Source organism: Entelurus aequoreus, linkage group LG18 (genome assembly GCF_033978785.1).
Source record: "Entelurus aequoreus isolate RoL-2023_Sb linkage group LG18, RoL_Eaeq_v1.1, whole genome shotgun sequence".
NCBI lineage: Eukaryota > Metazoa > Chordata > Actinopteri > Syngnathiformes > Syngnathidae > Entelurus > Entelurus aequoreus.
The window spans coordinates 51,268,735-51,296,234 of record NC_084748.1 but is presented as its reverse complement, the minus strand read 5'-3'; the positions used below and the strand labels follow the sequence as shown (position 1 = coordinate 51,296,234).

At 37.2% G+C, this 27,500-nt stretch overlaps 1 pseudogene; it reads right to left on the bottom strand.

Moving 5' to 3' along the window:
• Nucleotides 1-27,500, bottom strand: part of LOC133634247 (adhesion G protein-coupled receptor L3-like) — a 334,776-nt pseudogene that overhangs the window by 5,762 nt on the left and 301,514 nt on the right.

The window sequence follows — 27,500 nt, the reverse complement described above, 5'->3', positions numbered from 1 at the left end:
CCGTGCTCGCTTCTGTACGCAACAGTTCATCCTCAGTATATTCAGCTTCAAAAATATACAGTTGTGAATCCTCATTTGTCCAAAAATAGTCGTCTTTGTTATTTGTTACCAAATCTGATTGTTACCAAGTCTATAAAACATATTACATATTGTTATGAAGGTGTCTGTTACTACATGATATATATACTTGCAGTGTGTATATTGTACATATTACATATTGTTATGAAGGTGTCTGTTACTACATTATATATATATACTTGCAGTGTGTATATTGTACATATTACATATTGTTATGAAGGTGTCTGTTACTACATTATATATATACTTGCAGTGTATATATTGTACATATTACATATTGTTATGAAGGTGTCTGTTACTACATGATGTATATACATGCAGTGTGTATATTGTACTTATTACATATTGTTATGAAGGTGTCTGTTACTACATTATATATATACTTGCAGTGTGTATATTGTACATATTACATATTGTTATGAGGGTGTCTATTACTACATTATATATATACTTGCAGTGTGTATATTGTACATATTACATATTGTTATGAAGGTGTCTGTTACTACATTATATATATATACTTGCAGTGTGTATATTGTACATATTGTTATGAAGGTGTCTGTTACTACATTATATATATACTTGCAGTGTGTATATTATACATATTACATATTGTTATGAAGGTGTCTGTTACTACATTATATATATACTTGCAGTGTGTATATTGTACATATTACATATTGTTATGAAGGTGTCTGTTACTACATGATATATATACTTGCAGTGTGTATATTGTACATATTACATATTGTTATGAAGGTGTCTGTTACTACATGATATATATACTTGCAGTGTGTATATTGTACATATTACATATTGTTATGAAGGTGTCTGTTACTACATTATATATATACTTGCAGTGTGTATATTGTACATATTACATATTGTTATGAAGGTGTCTGTTACTACATTATATATATACTTGCAGTGTGTATATTGTACATATTACATATTGTTATGAAGGTGTCTGTTACTACATTATATATATACTTGCAGTGTGTATATTGTACATATTACATATTGTTATGAAGGTGTCTGTTACTACATTATATATGTACTTGCAGTGTGTATATTGTACATATTACATATTGTTATGAAGGTGTCTGTTACTACATGATATATATACTTGCAGTGTGTATATTGTACATATTACATATTGTTATGAAGGTGTCTGTTACTACATTATATATATACTTGCAGTGTGTATATTGTACATATTACATATTGTTATGAAGGTGTCTGTTACTACATTATATATATATACTTGCAGTGTGTATATTGTACATATTACATATTGTTATGAAGGTGTCTGTTACTACATTATATATATACTTGCAGTGTGTATATTGTACATATTACATATTGTTATGAAGGTGTCTGTTACTACATTATATATATACTTGCAGTGTGTATATTGTACATATTACATATTGTTATATTGTACATATTACATATTGTTACTACATGATACTTGCACTCCTGTTAGTCACATCTTCCAGGCGTTTTTTTACCATCTTTAAAATGGTACAAAAAAAAAGAGGTGTGTTCTTGTCTCTCATCATAATTGTGAAGGATAGGTACAATTCCAAAAAGCGCAGTTCCCCTTGAAGGTAATTAACTTAGAAAGCATTTTGGGGAAAATATGACATCTGAGGCAAATGTTTTTCAATTGGATGTCCAACACTGCAGAGCAAATGTGCTGGATGCTTTCTCACAGGCAGCTCATGGATTTCATGGCAGATGAAAGAAATATGTGACAGGAAACTTCAGCAAAGTCCAAAGCAGGCAGGAAGTGAAGGAAGCAGGAAGTGAAAGAAGCAGGAAGTGAAGGAAGTAGGAAGTGAAGGAAGCAGGAAGTGAAAGAAGCAGGAAGTGAAGGAAACAGGAAGTGAAGGAAGTAGGAAGTGAAAGAAGCAGGAAGTGAAGGAAGCAGGAAGTGAAGGAAGCAGGAAGTGAAGGAAGTAGGAAGTGAAAGAAGCAGGAAGTGAAGGAAGTAGGAAGTGAAGGAAGCAGGAAGTGAAAGAAGTAGGAAGTGAAAGAAGCCGGAAGTGAAGGAAGTAGGAAGTGAAAGAAGCAGGAAGTGAAGGAAGCAGGAAGTGAAGGAAGCAGGAAGTGAAGGAAGTAGGAAGTGAAAGAAGCAGGAAGTGAAGGAAGTAGGAAGTGAAGGAAGCAGGAAGTGAAAGAAGTAGGAAGTGAAAGAAGCAGGAAGTGAAGGAAGCAGGAAGTGAAGGAAGTAGGAAGTGAAGGAAGCAGGAAGTGGAAGAAGCAGGAAGTGAAGGAAGCAGGAAGTGAAGGAAGCAGGAAGTGAAGGAAGCAGGAAGTGAAGGAAGTAGGAAGTGAAAGAAGCAGGAAGTGAAGGAAGCAGGAAGTGAAAGAAGCAGGAAGTGAAGGAAGTAGGAAGTGAAGGAAGTAGGAAGTAAAGCATACTTGTGTCTCTGTAAGACGCTGATGGAGGCCATGAGGGAGGAGAGAGAAAAGAGACAACAAAGTGAGTTGACGCATCAAAGACGACAGACGGCAACAAGAAGATGCTTTTTTTCATTTTTGATTGGAACAAACAGAAAATATTGGAGAGTGTAAAACTACATGCAGGAGTGACCTCACTTTGTATTTACTTCCCTCGAATAAGTGGTGGTCTTATATTGGAGTCAAGAAGATAATAAGTGGTGGTCTTATATTGGAGTCAAGAAGATAATAAGTGGTGGTCTTATATTGGAGTCAAGAAGATAATAAGTGGTGGTCTTATATTGGAGTCAAGAAGATAATAAGTGGTGGTCTTATATTGGAGTCAAGAAGATAATAAGTGGTGGTCTTATATTGGAGTCAAGAAGATAATAAGTGGTGGTCTTATATTGGAGTCAAGAAGATAATAAGTGGTGGTCTTTTATTGGAGTCAAGAAGATAATAAGTGGTGGTCTTATATTGGAGTCAAGAAGATAATAAGTGGTGGTCTTTTATTGGAGTCAAGAAGATAATAAGTGGTGGTCTTATATTGGAGTCAAGAAGATAATAAGTGGTGGTCTTGTATTGGAGTCAAGAAGATAATAAGTGGTGGTCTTATATTGGAGTCAAGAAGATAATAAGTGGTGGTCTTATATTGGAGTCAAGAAGATAATAAGTGGTGGTCTTATATTGGAGTCAAGAAGATAATAAGTGGTGGTCTTTTATTGGAGTCAAGAAGATAATAAGTGGTGGTCTTATATTGGAGTCAAGAAGATAATAAGTGGTGGTCTTGTATTGGAGTCAAGAAGATAATAAGTGGTGGTCTTATATTGGAGTCAAGAAGATAATAAGTGGTGGTCTTATATTGGAGTCAAGAAGATAATAAGTGGTGGTCTTATATTGGAGTCAAGAAGATAATAAGTGGTGGTCTTATATTGGAATCAAGAAGATAATAAGTGGTGGTCTTATATTGTAATCAAGAAGATAATGAGTGGTGGTCTTATATTGGAGTCAAGAAGATAATAAGTGGTGGTCTTATATTGGAGTCAAGAAGATAATAAGTGGTGGTCTTATATTGGAGTCAAGAAGATAATAAGTGGTGGTCTTATATTGGAGTCAAGAAGATAATAAGTGGTGGTCTTATATTGGAGTCAAGAAGATAATAAGTGGTGGTCTTATATTGGAGTCAAGAAGATAATAAGTGGTGGTCTTATATTGGAGTCAAGAAGATAATAAGTGGTGGTCTTATATTGGAGTCAAGTAGATAATAAGTGGTGGTCTTATATTGGAGTCAAGAAGATAATAAGTGGTGGTCTTATATTGGAGTCAAGAAGATAATAAGTGGTGGTCTTATATTGGAGTCAAGAAGATAATAAGCGGTGGTCTTATATTGGAGTCAAGAAGATAATAAGTGGTGGTCTTATATTGGAGTCAAGAAGATAATAAGTGGTGGTCTTATATTGGAGTCAAGAAGATAATAAGTGGTGGTCTTATATTGGAGTCAAGAAGATAATAAGTGGTGGTCTTATATTGTAATCAAGAAGATAACAAGTGGTGGTCTTATATTGGAGTCAAGAAGATAATAAGTGGTGGTCTTATATTGGAGTGAAGAAGATAATAAGTGGTGGTCTTATATTGGAGTCAAGAAAATAATAAGTGGTGGTCTTATATTGGAGTCAAGAAGATAATAAGTGGTGGTCTTATATTGGAGTCAAGAAGATAATAAGTGGTGGTCTTATATTGGAGTCAAGAAGATAATAAGTGGTGGTCTTATATTGGAGTCAAGAAGATAATAAGTGGTGGTCTTATATTGGAGTCAAGAAGATAATAAGTGGTGGTCTTATATTGGAGTCAAGAAGATAATAAGTGGTGGTCTTATATTGGAGTCAAGAAGATAATAAGTGGTGGTCTTATATTGGAGTCAAGAAGATAATAAGTGGTGGTCTTATATTGGAGTCAAGAAGATAATAAGTGGTGGTCTTATATTGGAGTCAAGAAGATAATAAGTGGTGGTCTTATATTGGAGTCAAGAAGATAATAAGTGGTGGTCTTATATTGGAGTCAAGAAGATAATAAGTGGTGGTCTTATATTGGAGTCAAGAAGATAATAAGTGGTGGTCTTATATTGGAGTCAAGAAGATAATAAGTGGTGGTCTTATATTGGAGTCAAGAAGATAATAAGTGGTGGTCTTATATTGGAGTCAAGAAGATAATAAGTGGTGGTCTTGTATTGGAGTCAAGAAGATAATAAGTGGTGGTCTTATATTGGAGTCAAGAAGATAATAAGTGGTGGTCTTATATTGGAGTCAAGAAGATAATAAGTGGTGGTCTTGTATTGGAGTCAAGAAGATAATAAGTGGTGGTCTTATATTGGAGTCAAGAAGATAATAAGTGGTGGTCTTATATTGGAGTCAAGAAGATAATAAGTGGTGGTCTTGTATTGGAGTCAAGAAGATAATAAGTGGTGGTCTTATATTGGAGTCAAGAAGATAATAAGTGGTGGTCTTATATTGGAGTCAAGAAGATAATAAGTGGTGGTCTTATATTGGAGTCAAGAAGATAATAAGTGGTGGTCTTATATTGGAGTCAAGTAGATAATAAGTGGTGGTCTTATATTGGAGTCAAGAAGATAATAAGTGGTGGTCTTATATTGGAGTCAAGAAGATAATAAGTGGTGGTCTTATATTGGAGTCAAGAAGATAATAAGTGGTGGTCTTATATTGGAGTCAAGAAGATAATAAGTGGTGGTCTTGTATTGGAGTCAAGAAGATAATAAGTGGTGGTCTTATATTGGAGTCAAGAAGATAATAAGTGGTGGTCTTATATTGGAGTCAAGAAGATAATAAGTGGTGGTCTTGTATTGGAGTCAAGAAGATAATAAGTGGTGGTCTTATATTGGAGTCAAGAAGATAATAAGTGGTGGTCTTATATTGGAGTCAAGAAGATAATAAGTGGTGGTCTTGTATTGGAGTCAAGAAGATAATAAGTGGTGGTCTTATATTGGAGTCAAGAAGATAATAAGTGGTGGTCTTATATTGGAGTCAAGAAGATAATAAGTGGTGGTCTTATATTGGAGTCAAGAAGATAATAAGTGGTGGTCTTATATTGGAGTCAAGTAGATAATAAGTGGTGGTCTTATATTGGAGTCAAGAAGATAATAAGTGGTGGTCTTATATTGGAGTCAAGAAGATAATAAGTGGTGGTCTTATATTGGAGTCAAGAAGATAATAAGTGGTGGTCTTATATTGGAGTCAAGAAGATAATAAGTGGTGGTCTTATATTGGAGTCAAGAAGATAATAAGTGGTGGTCTTATATTGGAGTGAAGAGGATTGAATAAGTTTGCCAAAAACAAGTTAGCATGAGCATGTTGTTCTTCAGACAGCAAACTACTGTCACTGCTGTAATATCAAATATAAACCACTGAGCTGCAGCCATTGATCGACTGAATAGATTAGAACATTTTAAAGGATTTATGTTGTGTTGATTTATGTTGTGTTGCTTAGTTTGATCCTGACTCATCAACAGTGAAGACATTTGGAGTTCAGAACTTTAAACACACAAACATAAGCTCATGTTATTACCTATTCTGTGTTTGTGTTGCACCGACAACAATTCCTAGTTTGTCAACCCGTTCTCAAACAGGCAATAACAACTATTGTGATTCTGATTCTGATAATGTTTGCATTGCAGCTGCAATTGAGTGATCATGAGAGCGGTGGTGTGGGTGCTGCGATCTGTGTGCTAGATTGTTGTGTTTGACACATTGCACACGTGTAAAAATGACCATTTTCATGCTCTTGTGCATTTTCAACGTTTGACAAAAAGGTTTTGGCAAGCAGAAACTTTTTTGTTCATTCCAACTATTTTCCCTGAAATATGCATTGAGGCCGATTAATTGATTCTTCCAACAAACTCATTGATAGATAAGTGGATGACTAAAATAATTGATAGATAAGTGGATGACTAAAATAATTGATAGATAAGTGGATGACTAAAATAATTGATAGATAAGTGGATGACTAAAATAATTGATGGATAAGTGGATGACTAAAATAATTGATAGATAAGTGGATGACTAAAATAATTGATGGATAAGTGGATGACTAAAATAATTGATAGATAAGTGGATGACTAAAATAATTGATAGATAAGTGGATGACTAAAATAATTGATGGATAAGTGGATGACTAAAATAATTGATGGATAAGTGGATGACTAAAATAATTGATAGATAAGTGGATGACTAAAATAATTGATGGATAAGTGGATGACTAAAATAATTGATAGATAAGTGGATGACTAAAATAATTGACAGATAAGTGGATGACTAAAATAATTGATAGATAAGTGGATGACTAAAATAATTGATAGCTACAGTTCTCTGGAAAATAATCGCTGTTAATTTCAACAATTTCCTGAAATATGCAAGTGTGTTTTATTTGATTACTTAATTAATCGAACAAAGTAATCAATAGATTACTTGAGTACTAAAATAAATTGGTAGCTGCACGTTTTTTATTACAATTATGTCCCCTGAAACATACGTAGAGGCTATAAAATGTGTTTTATTTCTTTACTCCATTAATAAAAAAACTTAATTAATAGATTACTCAAATAACTGACAGCTGCAACTCTAAGAGAAAAAAAAAACGCTGTTAATTTGAACAGTTTACCCTCATAAAGTGTGTTTTATTCCATTACTTCATTCATCCAACAATAGAATCAATAGATTACTCGATTACTAAAAAAAAACAATAGCTGCAAACATTGTTTTTCTTTAAACAAATTTCCCTGAAATATGCATGGAGGCTATGAAGTGTTTTTTATTTGATTACTCCATTAATCGAAAAAATCTAATCAACAGATGACTTGATCACTAAAATAAATTGATAGCTGCAACTCTAAGAAAGAAATGTTTTTAATATTTCAACTATTTTGTGTTTTATTCCATTCCGCAATTAATCGAACAAAGTAATCAATACATTACCCGACTACTAAAACAAATCAGTAGCTGCAGCTCTAAGAAATATTTTTTTTATCCAAACAATTTCCCCTGAATTATGCATTGAGGCCATAACGTGGGTTTTATTCGATTACTCGATTAATCGAACAAAGTAATCAATGGATAACTAAACAAAAATCAACAGCTGCAGCTCTAAGTAAAAATAAAGTTTAAACAATTTCTCCTGGAATATTCATTGAGGCCAGTAAATGTGTTTTATCCGATTACTCGATTAATCGAACAAGGGAATCGATGACTAAAATAATCGCGAGCTGCAGCCCTAAGATAAAAAAAGTTCAATATAAATCGAGACGCGTGCACGGTCCACCTGGCTGAGGTCTACCTGCTTGGCCACGCCTCCAAGGCAGCTGACAGGTCAGGTGACCCCGCTGAGGAAGACTGCTAACACCTACTAGCTACTAGCGGACCTCAAGGACCAGAAGAACCTGAGAACATGTTCTGGTTCTGAACATTTATACACGAAAGCCAACAGAAGAACCTGAGAACATGTTCTGGTTCTGAACATTTATACACGCAAGCCAACAGGTGGCGCCAAACTACTCCCAAGAGAGTCCCAGCTTTTCTTCCTGTCACTCACGCGCACCAGTGACCCGGAGAGACGCTGGGAAAACAGGAGTCTCAGGGCTCGTTAGCAAGTTAGCAAACAACGGATGCTAAATGTGAGCTAATGGTGATCAATGAAGCCGAATCACCAACAGCTGCTAATTGCAATCTACTAATTAGTCAGACAAACACAACATTTAAACATTTAATTAGTGAGACAAACACAACATTTAAACATTTAATTAGTGAGACAAACACAACATTTAAACATCTTTCCAAAAAGACTTCAGGAAGTTTGATTTTGTTCAAAAGGGACGACACGTAAATAATAACTCATTTCCTGTTTGCCAAAATGAAGACACATTTTATTATATTTGAGTCAATACGTGTTTTCAACTCCTATTTCCAAGACTGTTGTAGTGAACACTTCATGTCATCTTTGTTTGTAATCAATAAACCAATCAATCAGTTTATACCGATTGTAATGATCCCTGACTCCGATTATTCATCAATCAATCAACTTAATATCGATTGTAATGATTTATGACTCCGATTATTCCTCAATCAATCAACTTAATATCGATTGTAATGACCCATGACTCCGACTATTCATCAATTAATCAACTTAATATCGATTGTAATGATCCATGACTCAGACTATTCATCAATTAATCAACTTAATATCGATTGTAATGATCCATGACTCCGATTATTCATCAATTAATCAACTTAATATCGATTGTAATGATCCATGACTCAGACTATTCATCAATTAATCAACTTAATATCGATAGTAATGATCCATGACTCCGATTATTCATCAATTAATCAACTTAATATCGATTGTAATGATCCATGACTCCGATTATTCATCAATCAATCAATCAGTTTTATAGCGATTGTAATGATCCATGACTCTGATTATGAATCAATCAATTAGTTTTATACCAATTGTAATGATCCATGACTCCAATTATTAATCAATTAATCAATTTTATACCGATTGTAATGATCCATGACTCCGATTATTCATCAATCAATCAACTTAATATCGATTGTAATGATCCATGACTCCGACTATTCATCAATTAATCAACTTAATATCGATTGTAATGATCCATGACTCAGACTATTCATCAATTAATCAACTTAATATCGATTGTAATGATCCATGACTCTGATTATTCATCAATTAATCAACTTAATATCGATTGTAATGATCCATGACTCCGATTATTCATCTATTAATCAACTTAATATCGATTGTAATGATCCATGACTCCGATTATTCATCAATCAATCAACTTAATATCGATTGTAATGATCCATGTCTCCGATTATTCATCAATTAATCAACTTAATATCGATTGTAATGATCCATGACTCTGATTATTCATCAATTAATCAACTTAATATCGATTGTAATGATCCATGACTCCGATTATTCATCTATTAATCAACTTAATATCGATTGTAATGATCCATGACTCCGATTATTCATCAATCAATCAACTTAATATCGATTGTAATGATCCATGTCTCCGATTATTCATCAATCAATCAATCAGTTTTATAGCGATTGTAATGATCCATGACTCTGATTATTAATCAATCAATCAGTTTTATACCAATTGTAATGATCCAAGGCTCTGATTATTAATCAATTAATCAGTTTTATACCAATTGTAATGATCCATGACTCCGATTATTAATCAATTAATCAGTTTTATACCAATTGTAATGATCCATGGCTCTGATTATTAATCAATAAATCAGTTTTATACCGATTGTAATGATCCATGACTCCGATTATTAATCAATTAATCCATTTTATACTGATTGTAATGATCCATGACTCTGATTATAAATCAATCAATCAGTTTTATATTGATTGTGATGATACATGACTCAGATTATTAATCAATCAATCAGTTTTATATTGATTGTGATGATCCATGACTCCGATTATTAATCAATCAATCAGTTTTACACCGATTGTAATGATCCATGACTGATTATTAATCAATCAGTTTTATATTGATTGTAATGATCCATGACTCCGATTATTAATCAAGCAGTTTTATACCGATTGTAATGATCGATGACTCTGATTATTAATCAATCAATCAGTTTCATACCGATTGTAATGATGGATAACTCTAATTATTAATCAATTAATCAGTTTTATACCAATTGTAATGATCCATGGCTGTGATTATTAATCAATCAATCAGTTTCAAAGCGATTGTAACGATTGATGACTCTCGATATTAATTATTTAATCAGTTTTATATTGATTGTAACAAAGGATTTTAAGCCCATCCCCCATGCAGTAAGCCCCGCCCCCACAGACCTTGGGTGTTGTACATGGCGGCGGCTGCAGGGTTGTTGTAGACTGCAGAGTCACCAAGCAGGGTGTTGTAGGGGTGGTGAGTAGCGTGGGGACGAAGGAGAGCATTAGTTAGAAGATGGTTAGCCACCGTCCCTGGGGGGGGCAGGAGGCAGGAAGGAGGAGCAGGAGGCAGGAGGGAGGAGGGAGGCAGGCGGGGGAGGACAGGAGGGTGGGTGTGATTGGAGAGAGAGAGAAAAATAGAGGGATAGAGAGAATGTGTCAGAGTGGGAGTAAGTAGAGGAAGAAAGAGAGATAGAGTGAGTGTGTGGAAGAAAGAAGAAAGAAGGAGAGAAGAAAGAATAAAGAAGAAGAAAGAAGAAAGAAAGAGATAATATTAAAGAAGGCGAGAAGAAGACAGAACAAAGAAGGAAAATAATAAAACGAGAAGAAAGGAGAGAAAAAAAGAAGAGAAAAAATAAAAAATAGAAAAAAGAAATAAAGAAGAAAAGAAGAATAAAGAAAAAAGAAAGGAGGAGAGAATAAGAAATAAGGAGGGAAGAAAGAAGAAATAAAGAAGAATGAAAGAAGAAAAAAGAATTAAAGAAGAACAGAGGAAGAAAGAAGAAACAAAGAATAAAAAAAGAGAGAATAATAAGGAATAAACAAGAAAGAAGGAGAGAAGAATAAAGAAGAAAGAAGAAATAAAGAAGGAGAGAAGAAAAAATAAGAAATAAAGAAGGAGAGAATAAAGAAAGAGAGAAGAAAAAATAATTGAGAAAGAAAGAAGAAATAAAGGAGATAATAAAGACAGAGAGAAGAAGAAATAATTGAGAAAGAAAGAAGAAATAAAGAAGGAGATAATAGAGACAGAGAGAAGAATAAATAATTAAGAAATAAAGGAGAGAATAAAGAAAGAGAGAAGAAGAAATAATTGAGAAATAAAGAAGAAATAAAGGAGATAATAAAGACAGAGAGAAGAAGAAATAAATAAGAAATAAAGGAGAAAATAAAGAAAGAGAGAAGAAATAATTGAGAAAGAAAGAAGAAATAAAGGAGATAATAAAAACAGAGAGAAGAATAAATAATTGAGAAAGAAAGAAGAAATAAAGAAGGAGATAATAAAGAAGGAGAGAAGAATAAAGAAGAAAGAAGAAATAAAGAAGGAGATCATAAAGAAGGAGAGAAGAATAAAGAAAGAAGAAATAAAGAAGAAGAGAATAAAGAAGGAGAGAAGAAGACAAGTGAATCAAACATATTTCAAAGTAAAAGCCTCCCAAAGATTAACAACATTCTGATGTATGTTGATACACAAACACTTTTATACATGTTGTATAATATTATATATATATATATATATATATATATATATATATATATATATATATATATATATATATATATATATATATTTATTATATTCAATATATTTCACGTTATATATGTTGATGATATATAATATACATTTAATATATTCAATATATTTCATATGTGGATTATGTATTATATATATTTATTCATTCAATATATTTCGTATGTTATACATATTTAACATGTTTTATATGTTAATTATATTCTATATATATTTAATATATTCTATATATTTAACATGTTATATATGTTGATGATATATAATATATTTTTAATATATTCAATATATTCAATATATTTCATATGTTATATATGTTGTATAATATTATATACATATTTATTACATTCAATATACAGTCGTGCTCATAAGTTGACATACCCTGGGAGAATGTATGATTTCTTGGCCATTCTTCAGAGAATATGAATGATAACACAAAAACCTTTCTTCCACTCATGCTTAATGGTTGTGTGAAGCTATTTATTGGCAAACAAATGTGTTTACTCTTTTTAAATGAAAATGACAAAAGAAAGTACCCAAATGACCCTGATCAAAAGTGGACATACCCCAGTGACTTTGATGTGATAACATGCACAAAAGTTGACACAAACAGGTTTGAATGACTAATCAAGGTTCCAATTCTCACCTGTGACATGTTTCTTTATTATATTCAATATATTTCATATGTTATATATATTTCATAAGTTATATATGTTGATGATATATATTATATATATTTTATATATTCAATATATTTCATATGTTGATTATGTATTATATATATTTACTCTATCAATATATTTCGTATGTTATACATATTTAACATGTTATCAATGTTAATTATATTCTATATATATTAATATAGTCAATATATTTAATATGTTTTATATATTTAAAATATTCAACATGTTTAATATATTTTATATATTTAATATGTAATATATGTTTCATATATTGTATATATTTAAAGGAGCCATATGTAATAATCTCATGTCAAGTCATCATTAAATATGTCATTAATAGATCATCTTATTTTCCAATACTTCTAGAAGTGATAACAGTAGTTCACATGATCATTTCTAATCTACATTTACAGCCCCGAAATATTGTTATTGTTTTCATGTCCATGCCCCGCCCCTCCACCGTTTGACCAATGAGAGAGTCTGTGAGTGTGTCACATCCAGGTTGCCATCTTGGTCTGGCTACTGTCACCGGTAAAGTTACTAAACATGTCAGACCTTAGTCACTCTAGAAGTTACCATTCTCAACTAATTCATGACTAAGCCAGGAACTAAACCAGGATTTGAAAGATGGAGACCATGATGCCAAACTTGCTCATTTCCTCCTTGATAGGTAAGTCAGGCATTTATGTCTAGTGTCAGTGCCTATTTCCTTCTCTATATGTGTAGTGTCAGTGCCTATCACCTTCTCTATATGTATAGTGTCAGTGCCTATCACCTTCTCTATATGTGTAGTGTCAGTGCCTATCACCTTCTCTATATGTGTAGTGTCAGTGCCTATCACCTTCTCTATATGTGTAGTGTCAGTGCCTATTTCCTTCTCTATATGTGTAGTGTCAGTGCCTATCACCTTCTCTATATGTGTAGTGTCAGTGCCTATCACCTTCTCTATATGTGTAGTGTCAGTGCCTATTTCCTTCTCTATATGTGTAGTGTCAGTGCCTATCACCTTCTCTATATGTGTAGTGTCAGTGCCTATCACCTTCTCTATATGTGTAGTGTCAGTGCCTATTTCCTTCTCTATATGTGTAGTGTCAGTGCCTATCACCTTCTCTATATGTGTAGTGTCAGTGCCTATCACCTTCTCTATATGTGTAGTGTCAGTGCCTATTTCCTTCTCTATATGTGTAGTGTCAGTGCCTATTTCCTTCTCTATATGTGTAGTGTCAGTGCCTATCACCTTCAATATATGTGTAGTGTCAGTGCCTATTTCCTTCTCTATATGTGTAGTGTCAGTGCCTATTTCCTTCTCTATATGTGTAGTGTCCGTGCCTATTTCCTTCTCTATATGTGTAGTGACATGACACCTTATAAATGACTTATAAACAACAACTTATAAATGACAACTTATAAATGACACCTTATAAGTGACAACTTATAAATGATAACTTATAAATGACAACTTATATAAATGACAACTTATAAATGACACCTTATAAATCATAAAAGACAACTTATAAATCATAAATGACAACTTATAAATGACAACTTATAAATGACACCTTATAAATCATAAATGACAACTTATAAATGACACCTTATAAATGACAACTTATAAATGACAACTTATAAATGACAACTTATGAATGACAACATATAAATGACAACTTATAAATGACACCTTATAAATCATAAATAACAATTATAAATGACAACTTATACGTTTGTAAATGACACCTTATAAATGACAACTTATGAATGACAACATATAAATTACAACTTATAAATGACACCTTATAAATCATAAATAACAATTATAAATGACAACTTATACGTTTGTAAATGACACCTTATAAATGAAAACCTATAAATGACAAGTCATAAATGAAAAGTCATAAATGACACCTTATAAATCATAAATGACAACTTGTAAATGACAACCTATAAATGACAACTTATAAATGACACCTTATAAATCATAAATGGCAACTTATAAATCATAAATGACAACTTATAAATGACACCTTATAAATCATAAATGACAACTTATAAATGACACCTTATAAATGACACCTTATAAATGACAACTTATAAATGACAACTTATAAATGACACCTTATAAATGAAAACATATGAATGACAACTTATAAATGACAACTTATACGTTTGTAAATGACACCTTATAAATGACAACTTATAAATGACAACCTATAAATGACAACTTATAAATGACAACTTAAAAATCATAAATGACAACTTATAAATCATAAATTACAACGTATAAATGACAACTTATAAATGACACCTTATAAATCATAAATGACAACTTATAAATGACACCTTATAAATGACAACTTATAAATGACAACTTATAAATGACAAGTCATAAATGAAAAGTCATAAATGAAAAGTCATAAATGACACCTTATAAATGACACCTTATAAATGACAACTTATAAATGACAAGTCATAAATGAAAAGTCATAAATGAAAAGTCATAAATGACACCTTATAAATGACACCTTATAAATGACACCTTATAAATCATAAATGACAACTTATAAATGACAACTTATAAATGACAACTTATAAATGACACCTTATAAATCATAAATGACAACTTATAAATGACAACTTATAAATGACAAGTCATAAATGAAAAGTCATAAATGACACCTTATAAATGACACCTTATAAATGACAACTTATAAATGACAAGTCATAAATGAAAAGTCATAAATGAAAAGTCATAAATGACACCTTATAAATGACACCTTATAAATCATAAATGACAACTTATAAATGACAACTTATAAATGACAACTTATAAATGACAACTTATAAATGACACCTTATAAATCATAAATGACAACTTATAAATGACAACTTATAAATGACAAGTCATAAATGAAAAGTCATAAATGAAAAGTCATAAATGACACCTTATAAATGACACCTTATAAATCATAAATGACAACTTATAAATGACAACTTATAAATGACAAGTCATAAATGAAAAGTTATAAATGACACCTTATAAATCATAATTGACAACTTATAAATTACAACTTATAAATGACAACTTGTAAATGAGAAGTCCTAAATGAGAGGTCAACATGCAAATGCTACCTCGGTTGAGGGTGGCGGAGCTGTTGATGTCTCCGGTGATGAAGGAGGACTCCTGCTTCCTCACCGTGTCGTTCCACATGCGCCTGATGCGACTCTGCAACACAGGAAGTGCAAGGGGAGGCAGGAGGAAGTGCAAGACAGGAAGTGCAAGGGGAGGCAGGAGGAAGTGGGGGAAGGGAAGAAAAAGAAGAGAAGTCAAACATAAAAGGGATCGCGAGGAGAAACAGAAGCACTTTAAAGAGCACAACGCCGTGCGCACAGGTGTGGGTCAAGGTGTGAGGTAGCTCCGCCTCCAAGTCCACATAAATGATTTGCACATTTATTTGGTGGACAGAGAAGAGGAGTGACCCCAAACCCCCAGGTCGTGCACTGGCCTCACCTGAGAGTCTGCTGTGCTGTAGCGTCCAGGTGTGCAGGCAGGTAAGCTCACCTGTGAGCCTGTGGAGTAGCGGCCAGGTGTGCGGGAGGTGGTGGTCTTGGAGGAGGAGATGGAGGTCTCCACGCTCTTGCCGCTGCAGCAGTGAGTCCGCAGACACTTGCCGTACTCTTTGCGCACCTGCACAGGTGGACACTGTCAGCTGAGCACTTTGGACTAAAACAACTCTAAGTAGAAAGCTCAACCAGAAAAAAACTACAAACGTTTGTATTTCGGGAAAACTTGCATCCTAATGCTGAAAAGCCGAACAAAATGCTATCAGTTAGCATGCTAGACAGATAGCATCAGGTGACTCACCTGCACATTCAGCTGGATGCTAATGTTAGCATGCTAACATTGCAGGTGTAAGCCTCAGAGTCAAATTATTTGGTAATTGATGCATGCTAAGTGCTAGCATGCTAATGTTCGTAAAACCAGCCAAAGAAAAGAACATGCTAATATTAACATGTTTATGTCAGCATGCTAACAGTTAACATGTTTATGTCAGCATGCTAACAGTTAACATGTTTATGTCAGGATGCTAACAGTTAACATGTTTATGTCAGCATGCTAACAGTTAACATGTTTATGTCAGCATGCTAACAGTTAACATGTTTATGTCAGCATGCTAACAGTTAACATGTTTATGTCAACATGCTAACAGTTAACGGTGTTACAATAAATAGTTGACGCGGAAGTTTTACGCCTGCGAAAATAGCTAAAGAAAGCTAGCGTAGTAGTGTTAGCGTGCTACCATAGAAAAGTTAGCATTAACTAACTTTAGCAAATATTATTTTGACTTTAAAGTGGTTTGTTAGTGGTTAATAATTGACTTCACCACACGTGTGTACTTACAGTGTGTATATAAACCTTGATGGAGGTTTTACTGCGTTTTATTGGTGGAAAAAAGCCACTCCCATCACCTTCGTTGTTAGCTGACTGTTGCTAGCATTGATTTAGGATTTAGAATGCATGTGTTCTTGCCTTCTATAAGGTGTGTGAATGAGACAATTCCAAAAGTGCACTTCCCCTTTAAGAGGTGTCTCACCTTCTTCTGCAGGATGCAGTGGAAGATGAAGATGAACATGCCCTGCAGAGAGTTGAAGATGGTGAAGAGGTAGGCCATGATCACCGTGCTCTCGTTGATGTACATCAGTCCAAAGGCCCAGGTCAGACCCAGCAGACACAGCAGGGCTATGGCCCCGATCACCCAAGACCTGCAGGAGAGGACAAGAAACCACTTTTGGAAAAGAAGGATTCTTCTCCTAACATGAAGGTCACTGGTCCACCTGGATGATGGACCTTTGTGTTGGTGCTACACTGACCTGGTCTCTGACCCTCACCTATGTTCTTAGTGGTCCACCTGGATGATGGACCTTTGTGTTGGTGCTACACTGACCTGGTCTCTGACCCTCACCTATGTTCTTAGTGGTCCACCTGGATGATGGACCTTTGTGTTGGTGCTACACTGACCTGGTCTCTGACCCTCACCTATGTTCTTAGTGGTCCACCTGGATGATGGACCTTTGTGTTGGTGCTACACTGACCTGGTCTCTGACCCTCACCTATGTTCTTAGTGGTCCACCTGGATGATGGACCTTTGTGTTGGTGCTACACTGACCTGGTCTCTGACCCTCACCTATGTTCTTAGTGGTCCACCTGGATGATGGACCTTTGTGTTGGTGCTACACTGACCTGGTCTCTGACCCTCACCTATGTTCTTAGTGGTCCACCTGGATGATGGACCTTTGTGTTGGTGCTACACTGACCTGGTCTCTGACCCTCACCTATGTTCTTAGTGGTCCACCTGGATGATGGACCTTTGTGTTGGTGCTATACTGACCTGGTCTCTGACCCTCACCTATGTTCTTAGTGGTCCACCTGGATGATGGACCTTTGTGTTGGTGCTACACTGACCTGGTCTCTGACCCTCACCTATGTTCTTAGTGGTGCATGTTTGGAGCAGGTCCACCAAAACCATGGCACATATGGCCACTGGAACATTTCAACAGTGGAACATTTCACTAGTGGAACATTTCACCAGTGGAACATTTCACCAGTGGAACATTTCCCCAGTGGAACATTTCACCAGTAAAACATTTAACCAGTGGAACGTTTCACCAGTGGAACATTTCCCCAGTGGAATATTTCCCCAGTGGAATGTTTGACCAGTAGAACATTTCACCAGTGGAACATTTCACCGGTAAAACATTTCACCAGTGAAACGTTTCACAAGTGGAACAATTCCCCAGTGGAATATTTCCCCAGTGGAACGTTTCACCAGTGGAACGTTTCACCAGTGGAATATTTCCCCAGTGGAAAATTTCACCAGTGGAACGTTTCACTAGTGGAACGTTTCACCAGTGGAACATTTCCCCAGTGGAATATTTCCCCAGTGGAATGTTTGACCAGTGCAACATTTCACCAGTGGAACATTTCCCCAGTGGAACGTTTCACCAGTGGAACATTTCACCAGTAAAACATTTCACCAGTGGAACGTTTCACAAGTGGAACAATTCCCCAGTGGAATATTTCCCCAGTGGAACGTTTCACCAGTGGAACGTTTCACCAGTGGAACATTTCACCAGTGGAACATTTCACCAGTAAAACATTTCACCAGTGGAACGTTTCACCAGTGGAACATTTCCCCAGTGGAATATTTCCCCAGTGGAATGTTTGACCAGTGGAACATTTCACCAGTGGAACATTTCCCCAGTGGAACGTTTCACCAGTGGAACATTTCACCAGTAAAACATTTCACCAGTGAAACGTTTCACAAGTGGAACAATTCCCCAGTGGAATATTTCCCCAGTGGAACGTTTCACCAGTGGAACGTTTCACCAGTGGAACATTTCACCAGTGGAACATTTCACCAGTAAAACATTTCACCAGTGGAACGTTTCACCAGTGGAACATTTCCCCAGTGGAATATTTCCCCAGTGGAATGTTTGACCAGTGGAACGTTTCACCAGTGGAACATTTCCCCAGTGGAACGTTTCACCAGTGGAACATGTCACCAGTAAAACATTTCACCAGTGAAACGTTTCACAAGTGGAACAATTCCCCAGTGGAATATTTCCCCAGTGGAACGTTTCACCAGTGGAACATTTCACCAGTGGAAAGTTTTACTAGTGGAATGTTTGACCAGTAAAACATTTCACCAGTGGAACATTTCACCAGTGGAACGTTTCACCAGTGGAACATTTCACCAGTAAAACATTTCACGAGTGGAATGTTTCACCAGTGTGTAGAGGCGGGCTCTACACACAACAGCCGACCAATGAGAATGTCCCTGACTGGACAGTGGTCTTAGCAGATGGAGGCGGGCTCTACACACAACAGCCGACCAATGAGAATGTGCCTGACTGGACAGTGGTCTTAGCAGAAGGAGGCGGGCTCTACATACAACAGCTGACCAATGAGAATGTCCCTGACTGGACAGTGGTCTTAGCAGATGGAGGCGGGCTCTACACACAACAGCCGACCAATGAGAATGTCCCTGACTGGACAGTGGTCTTAGCAGAGCCAATCAGCAAGAAAGACAAAGTGTGATAAAGCAGACAAAGAAATGAGAAGAAGAACATGAAGAAGACAAAAGTGTGATTGTGATCAAATATGTTCCCCCTCCAGCAGCCTCACACGCACTCAGCAATTAAGAAAAGATCCAAAAGCGTTTCTTCTTTCAACTGATCTTTGATTTTTTTATCTCCATTCAGGACTTTGCATTCCTGGAAGTCTGCAGCAAAGATCATCTTTCACACTTTACACGTTGTTACCATTAACACCACAACCTTTTGTCTGTGGTGGATGACAGCATGACACTGTCCTTAGTTACTTAGTTAGTCAGTCGGTCAGTCAGTTAGTTAGTCAGTCGGTCAGTCAGTTAGTTAGTCTGTTGGTCAGTCAGTTAGTTAGTCTGTTGGCAGTCCCATATTATTTGACTTCAGTCTTTGTGCAGCCAGGATGAACTCGGCTGAGTTTCAAACAGGTCAAACGCAGCTCACAGCAAATAAACAAAGAAGGACAAGCGGTATAAAATGGATGGATTAACTTTTTGCTCTCCTTTTAAACGGCAAAATAAGTTTGACTTAGTCCGAGGACCCGTGTGACTTGGGACTTAAGGACCATGCCAAGTGCTTTTATTGACCTCTAAAATGGTCATTGCTTGGTTCCACAGTAGAAAGTCTTTCAGGCTAATGAGCTCCAATAAAGATATTTTTATTTAGCAACACGCCTGACATTAAGTTGGTAGTTTTAGTAGGAGAGTCAAAATGATGACCATAAGTAAGACAATATATAATAATAATAACATTGATCAAGTCAAATGATGATAATGTTTCATCTCCAACATAGAATTCAATCACGGGTGAGCAAGTTTGAGCTTGCGGTGTGACCCCAGAGTGCTGAGACGGTAGACTGAGTGCAAGTAAAAATAAAAAATCAGGTAGCAGAGTATATGAGAGACTTTTTGAAATGAAATGTATTCTTTTTTTACACTGTGTTTTGCTGCATGCTTTAAAAATGACAAAATAACAATAATAACATTATAAAAAATAATATTATGATACGTTGTTATATGTCATTTCTCAGTTTTTGGTTATATTTCTATACTTGTATATTTAAGTATGTTTTATTTAAAAAAACTAATATTTTTTTTATTTCGTTGTGGCATTGATGTATTTTCATGTATTTGATGTAATGTATGATGCATTTGTTTCTAGAATCATCAAAGTTCCTCTTGAATTCTTCACTTGTTGACTTTATGAAGTTCTTAATAAGAAAATAGAACTCATTAGAAAGGAGATTAAAGCTACAACTGGGTTCTATTAACACAAATAGGACTGTATATACGACGGACACTGCCCTCCAAAATAGTCTCTCTCTATATGATGAAATAACATTAGAGGAATTATTACAGCGTGTAAGTGGGATAAAATAAACAACATGTTTACTTGACCCACTTCCTGGGAAACTTATCAAGGAACTGTTTGTATTATTAGGTCCATCAGTGTTAAATATTATAAACTTATCACTTTCCTCTGGCACTGTTCCCCTAGCATTCAAAAAAGCGATTATTCATCCTCTGCTCAAAAGACCTAACCTCGATCCTGACCTCATGGTAAACTACCGACCGGTGTCACACCTTCCCTTTATTTCCAAAATCCTATCAAAAATAGTTTCACTGCAGCGGTCCAAGTTCCTCTACACAACTGTGTTTACACTGGTCCAAGTTCCTCTACACAACTGTGTTTACACTGGTCCAAGTTCCTCTACACAACTGTGTTTACACTGGTCCAAGTTCCTCTACACAACTGTGTTTACACTGGTCCAAGTTCCGATACACAACTGTGTTTACACTGGTCCAAGTTCCTCTACCCAACTGTGTTTACACTGGTCCAAGTTCCTCTACACAACTGTGTTTACACTGGTCCAAGTTCCTCTACACAACTGTGTTTACACTGGTCCAAGTTCCTCTACACAACTGTGTTTACACTGGTCCAAGTTCCTCTACACAACTGTGTTTACACTGGTCCAAGTTCCTTTACACAACTGTGTTTACACTGGTCCAAGTTCCTCTACACAACTGTGTTTACACTGGTCCAAGTTCCTCTACCCAACTGTGTTTACACTGGTCCAAGTTCCTCTACACAACTGTGTTTACACTGGTCCAAGTTCCTCTACACAACTGTGTTTACACTGGTCCAAGTTCCTCTACACAACTGTGTTTACACTGGTCCAAGTTCCTCTACACAACTGTGTTTACACTGGTCCAAGTTCCTCTACACAACTGTGTTTACACTGGTCCAAGTTCCTCTACACAACTGTGTTTACACTGGTCCAAGTCCCTCTACACAACTGTGTTTACACTGGTCCAAGTCCCTCTACACAACTGTGTTTACACTGGTCCAAGTTCCTCTACACAACTGTGTTTACACTGGTCCAAGTTCCTCTACACAACTGTGTTTACACTGGTCCAAGTTCCTCTACACAACTGTGTTTACACTGGTCCAAGTTCCTCTACACAACTGTGTTTACACTGGTCCAAGTTCCGATACACAACTGTGTTTACACTGGTCCAAGTTCCTCTACCCAACTGTGTTTACACTGGTCCAAGTTCCTCTACACAACTGTGTTTACACTGGTCCAAGTTCCTCTACACAACTGTGTTTACACTGGTCCAAGTTCCTCTACACAACTGTGTTTACACTGGTCCAAGTTCCTCTACCCAACTGTGTTTACACTGGTCCAAGTTCCTCTACACAACTGTGTTTACACTGGTCCAAGTCCCTCTACCCAACTGTGTTTACACTCGTCCAAGTTCCTCTACCCAACTGTGTTTACACTGGTCCAAGTTCCTCTACACAACTGTGTTTACACTGGTCCAAGTTCCTCTACACAACTGTGTTTACACTGGTCCAAGTTCCTCTACACAACTGTGTTTACACTGGTCCAAGTTCCTCTACACAACTGTGTTTACACTGGTCCAAGTTCCTTTACACAACTGTGTTTACACTGGTCCAAGTTCCTCTACACAACTGTGTTTACACTGGTCCAAGTTCCTCTACCCAACTGTGTTTACACTGGTCCAAGTTCCTCTACACAACTGTGTTTACACTGGTCCAAGTTCCTCTACACAACTGTGTTTACACTGGTCCAAGTTCCTCTACACAACTGTGTTTACACTGGTCCAAGTTCCTCTACACAACTGTGTTTACACTGGTCCAAGTTCCTCTACACAACTGTGTTTACACTGGTCCAAGTTCCTCTACACAACTGTGTTTACACTGGTCCAAGTCCCTCTACACAACTGTGTTTACACTGGTCCAAGTCCCTCTACACAACTGTGTTTACACTGGTCCAAGTTCCTCTACACAACTGTGTTTACACTGGTCCAAGTTCCTCTACACAACTGTGTTTACACTGGTCCAAGTTCCTCTACCCAACTGTGTTTACACTGGTCCAAGTTCCTCTACACAACTGTGTTTACGCTGGTCCAAGTTCCTCTACACAACTGTGTTTACACTGGTCCAAGTTCCTCTACCCAACTGTGTTTACACTGGTCCAAGTTCCTCTACACAACTGTGTTTACACTGGTCCAAGTTCCTCTACACAACTGTGTTTACACTGGTCCAAGTTCCTCTACACAACTGTGTTTACACTGGTCCAAGTTCCTCTACACAACTGTGTTTACACTGGTCCAAGTTCCTCTACACAACTGTGTTTACACTGGTCCAAGTTCCTCTACACAACTGTGTTTACACTGGTCCAAGTCCCTCTACACAACTGTGTTTACACTGGTCCAAGTCCCTCTACACAACTGTGTTTACACTGGTCCAAGTCCCTCTACACAACTGTGTTTACACTGGTCCAAGTTCCTCTACACAACTGTGTTTACACTGGTCCAAGTTCCTCTACACAACTGTGTTTACACTGGTCCAAGTTCCTCTACCCAACTGTGTTTACACTGGTCCAAGTTCCTCTACACAACTGTGTTTACGCTGGTCCAAGTTCCTCTACACAACTGTGTTTACACTGGTCCAAGTTCCTCTACCCAACTGTGTTTACACTGGTCCAAGTTCCTCTACAGAACTGTGTTTACACTGGTCCAAGTTCCTCTACACAACTGTGTTTACACTGGTCCAAGTTCCTCTACACAACTGTGTTTACACTGGTCCAAGTTCCTCTACACAACTGTGTTTACACTGGTCCAAGTTCCTCTACACAACTGTGTTTACACTGGTCCAAGTCCCTCTACACAACTGTGTTTACACTGGTCCAAGTTCCTCTACACAACTGTGTTTACACTGGTCCAAGTTCCTCTACACAACTGTGTTTACACTGGTCCAAGTTCCTCTACACAACTGTGTTTACACTGGTCCAAGTTCCTCTACACAACTGTGTTTACACTGGTCCAAGTTCCTCTACACAACTGTGTTTACGCTGGTCCAAGTTCCTCTACACAACTGTGTTTACACTGGTCCAAGTTCCTCTACCCAACTGTGTTTACACTGGTCCAAGTTCCTCTACACAACTGTGTTTACACTGGTCCAAGTTCCTCTACACAACTGTGTTTACACTGGTCCAAGTTCCTCTACACAACTGTGTTTACACTGGTCCAAGTTCCTTTACACAACTGTGTTTACACTGGTCCAAGTTCCTCTACACAACTGTGTTTACACTGGTCCAAGTTCCTCTACCCAACTGTGTTTACACTGGTCCAAGTTCCTCTACACAACTGTGTTTACACTGGTCCAAGTTCCTCTACACAACTGTGTTTACACTGGTCCAAGTTCCTCTACACAACTGTGTTTACACTGGTCCAAGTTCCTCTACACAACTGTGTTTACACTGGTCCAAGTTCCTCTACACAACTGTGTTTACACTGGTCCAAGTTCCTCTACACAACTGTGTTTACACTGGTCCAAGTTCCTCTACACAACTGTGTTTACACTGGTCCAAGTTCCTCTACACAACTGTGTTTACACTGGTCCAAGTTCCTCTACACAACTGTGTTTACACTGGTCCAAGTTCCTCTACACAACTGTGTTTACACTGGTCCAAGTTCCTCTACACAACTGTGTTTACACTGGTCCAAGTTCCTCTACACAACTGTGTTTACACTGGTCCAAGTTCCTCTACCCAACTGTGTTTACACTGGTCCAAGTTCCTCTACACAACTGTGTTTACACTGGTCCAAGTTCCTCTACACAACTGTGTTTACACTGGTCCAAGTTCCTCTACACAACTGTGTTTACACTGGTCCAAGTTCCTCTACACAACTGTGTTTACACTGGTCCAAGTTCCTCTACACAACTGTGTTTACACTGGTCCAAGTTCCTCTACACAACTGTGTTTACACTGGTCCAAGTTCCTCTACCCAACAGGAGCTCTGCATTCTTTGTATAAGATTCACTTGGCTGCAAAAAAGTTAACGTCTCTAAGTTTGAACTGGAATCAGGGGATGGGTTGTGTTATAGTCCTTGGTGTCAAAGTCCTTGGTATCTTAGTCCTTGGTGTCATAGTCCGTGTTGTCTTAGTCCTTGGTGTCATAGTCCTTGGTGTCATAGTCATTGGTGTCACAGTTGTTGGCATCTTAGTCCTTGGTGTCATAGTCCTTGTTGTCTTAGTCCTTGGTGTCACAGTCCTTGGTGTCACAGTCCTTGGTGTCTTAGTCCTTGGTGTCATATTCCTTGGTTTCATAGTCCCTGGTGTCACAGTCCTTGGTGTCATAGTCCTTGGTGTCATAGTCTTTGGTGTCTCAGTCCTTGGTGTCACAGTCCTTGGTGTCACAGTCCTTGGTGCCTCAGTACTTGGTGTCATAGTTCTTGGTGTCATAGTCCTTGGTGTCACAGTCCTTGGTGTCACAGTCCTTGGTTTCACAGTCCTTGGTGTCATAGTCCTTGGTGTCATATTCCTTGGTGTCACAGTCCTTGGTGTGTTAGTCCTTGGTGTCATAGTCCTTGGTGTCATATTCCTTGGTTTCATAGTCCTTTTTGTCACGGTCCTTGGAGTCATAGTCCTTGGTGTCACAGTCCTTGGTGTCACAGTCCTTGGTGTCTCAGTCCTTGGTGTCACAGTTCTTGGTGTCATAGTCCTTGGTGTCACAGTCCTTGGTATCACAGTACTTGGTGTCACAGTCCTTGGTGTCACAGTCCTTGGTGTCACAGTCCTTGGTGTCACAGTCCTTGGTGTCACAGTCCTTGGTGTCACAGTCCTTGGTGTCACAGTCCTTGGTGTCACAGTCCTTGGTGTCATAGCTGTAAACAATTTACCATGTGTAGGGCTTTAACAAAACATGCATGATGGGTAAATGTTTTTTTAAGGTGCTAGTATGGATGGAGCACAACCAGCTGCTCTCACTTTCTTCATGAAGACAAAAACTGTCAGCTGGATCTTGAAATCAACGGAACCTTCTAAAAAAGGGCAGTAAATACTGAGCCCCTTGTCTCGGTGCACACATGGACATGTACGCTCTCAGACCAGAACACTTACTTGATGTTGTCCAGACATCCAGAGTCCGGTTTGAGGATGGCGGTGTGGTGGAACATCTTGTACAGCGCAATGCCAAGGAAGATCACATTGAGCTGAAACACACAGATGGACAGGTAGGAGTTAGCAGCGTGATCAAACACACCATTCACTCCCAAGTCCTGCACAGGCCAACAGGAACAAGTCTGAGGACACGGTCGATGAGAGGAAACCTTTTGGCTGTGGTGGCATCCATTCAGGCTCCCCTCTGAAGGACATATCAGAGTGGCTGTCCCATCTGCTGCTGGTTTAATAAATTGTCTGCAGCCGGTCTGCAGACTGGCTCAGATCCATCAGAGCCTGGCTGACTTTGAGCCCAGAGCCCAGCAGACATCTAATTGGGAACATGTCCCGATACGATCATACCGCTGGTTTATCTGCATCTGACAGAAGGTCCAACTCTATTTCCCTGAGTCTACAAGGTACCGTATGGAACATTTTTCTTTGTCTAAGAAGACCTCGCTGATAAAAGATCAAATTCAGTTCCCTGGCATCACCTGTTGCTGAAGCACAGTGAAGGTGTAGTCCTCAGCAAGAAGTCCTTGTTCCACACTCAATACGCACGAACTCTGATGATGTGACCTTCATATCATTTTTGGGTAGGCTGGTCAACTAGAGTCGACTATGTTGACCAATGACCAGGGACTGGAATCAAACAATGGTTCCCAGTCTTTGGATTCCTGAGAATCATTTGCCAGTTTTGTTGGGATTTCTGGATACTTATTCATCAGGGCACCGACGTGGTTTTGGAGGTGGTTGGGTGGAGAGGGTTGTGACTCCTGGTCAAGGTGACAATGATTGACAGCAGCTGACCAATCAGCAGTCAGATGGGAGACAAGAGCAGGTTGGCCTCCACAAGGTGATGTCAGTCAACACACAAACAAACTAAGGAGTCTGCTGGTCTACTCAAAGCTTGTCATGTTGCTGACTGACTGACTGACTGACACCTGCACACTGCACCTCAACTCTTCCACTTCCTGTTGGTCTTCATAGTGATGTAATACATGGTAGTGATGTAATACATGGTAGTGATGTAATACATGGTAGTGATGTAATACATGGTAGTGATGTAATACATGGTAGTGGTGTAATACATGATAGTGATGTAATACATGGTAGTGATGTAATACATGGTAGTGATGTAATACACGATAGTGATGTAATACATGGTAGTGATGTAATACATGATAGTGATGTAATACATGGTAGTGATGTAATACATGGTAGTGATGTAATACATGATAGTGATGTAATACATGGTAGTGATGTAATACATGGTAGTGATGTAATACACGATAGTGATGTAATACATGATAGTGATGTAATACATGGTAGTGGTGTAATACATGGTAGTGATGTAATACACGATAGTGATGTAATACATGATAGTGATGTAATACATGGTAGTGATGTAATACATGGTAGTGATGTAATACACGATAGTGATGTAATACATGATAGT